We start from the raw sequence: 1,632 nt of genomic DNA, 5'->3' as shown, positions 1-1,632 counted from the left end.
GGGGATGTTTTATGTGAATTGCCCTCATTTTGCTGCATTATATTCCAAGCTTTAATTGTATTTAGTATTATAGGGTTTTTACAGTGATCCATAATGATTTTCCTCTTGTCTGAAAATAAGAGGTTAATAAGTGGGCATTTTACTTGAGAAGCCTTGATGTCCGGCCAGATTGATTGCGGGTCAGACAGGACCCAATCGGCTATGTAGCTTAAAAGGGAACTTAACTGATATTTCCTAAAATCTGGAAAATCCAGTCCTCCCCTTGCCTGTGGAAGCTGTAGCTTCCTCAGCTTAATGAGGGGCTGTCTATGATTCCAGATGAAGGAACCCAACCAGCCATACAATTTGCGTAGTGCTAACCTCGGCAGCTTCATCGGAAGCATTCTCATAGGGTATAGGACACAGGGCAGGACATTCATTTTAATTAGTGCTATTCTACCTAGCCAGGAAATTGGAAGGTCTCCCCATTGCTAGAGGTCCTGCCTTACCCTCTCCAGTAAATGCACAAAGTTAGCCTTGTATAGCTGGCCAAATACTGGGGTGATAAAAATGCCTAAATATAAGAAACCCTCCAGGGACGACTGAAAGGGAAAGTGGGATCCATCCGATAGGTGGGATATACTAGCGAGGCCGCCCATTGGCATAGCCTCCGATTTTGAAAAATTAATTTTGTAGCCTGAAAATGCACTAAATATATTCATAACTTGGATTAAACAAGGCACGGACATCAGGGGATTACTGAGGAATAGGAGAACATCATCTGCATAAAGAGTAATTTTATGTTTACCTATATCAATCCTCGGGGCCGTTATACTAGGGTCAGCCCATATAGCTTCTGCTAGTGCCTCGATTATTAGCGTAAATAGCAACGGTGAGAGAGGACATCCCTGACGGCAGCCCCTACCCACACTGAAGCTATCCGAGCCTAGTCCATTGGTAATCACAACTACTTTGGGATCATTATACCGTGTTGAGACCCATTTGGTAAACACCTTTCCAAGGCCAAACCTTTCCAATGTGTAAAACAGATATGACCATTCAACCCTGTCAAATGCCTTTTCAGAGTCTAATGAGACTACAGCTCACGGTATTTTTCCCTGATGGCAGCCTTGAATCACATTCAAAACCCTTCTGACATTATTGGATGTTCTACGGACCTTAATAAACCCCGTCTGATCCTCCTTTATGATGTATGGCAATACTAATGTTTTAGCCTCTAGCCTCAATACTAATGTTTTAGAAAGGATTTTAAAATCTACATTTAGCAAGAATATTGGTCTGTATGATGCGCAATCTTCTGGGTCCTTTCCTTTTTTGAGAATAAGGGAGATATTCGCCTCTTTCAGCGAAGGCGGGAGACAGCCCTGACTGTATAAGTAGTTATACATGTCCATAAGTGGACCAGCTAATATTCCTGTAAATTCTTTGTAAAATTCAGCTTGAAAGCCATCTGGGCCAGGTGCCTTACCGCTCTGGAGTTTCTCGATTGCGTCAAGTATTTCTTGGATTGTTAGGGGAACATTCAGGACCGATGCTTGTTCCGGGAATAGGTCCGGAAAGGTAAAGTTTTTAAAAAACGACTGCATCCTCCTAGCTCTATCTTTGCAATCCTGCGATTTATATAAATCAGAA

The sequence above is a fragment of the Chiloscyllium plagiosum genome, chromosome 38 (genome assembly GCF_004010195.1).
Source record: "Chiloscyllium plagiosum isolate BGI_BamShark_2017 chromosome 38, ASM401019v2, whole genome shotgun sequence".
NCBI lineage: Eukaryota > Metazoa > Chordata > Chondrichthyes > Orectolobiformes > Hemiscylliidae > Chiloscyllium > Chiloscyllium plagiosum.
Note: the sequence above shows the minus strand (reverse complement) of the source record.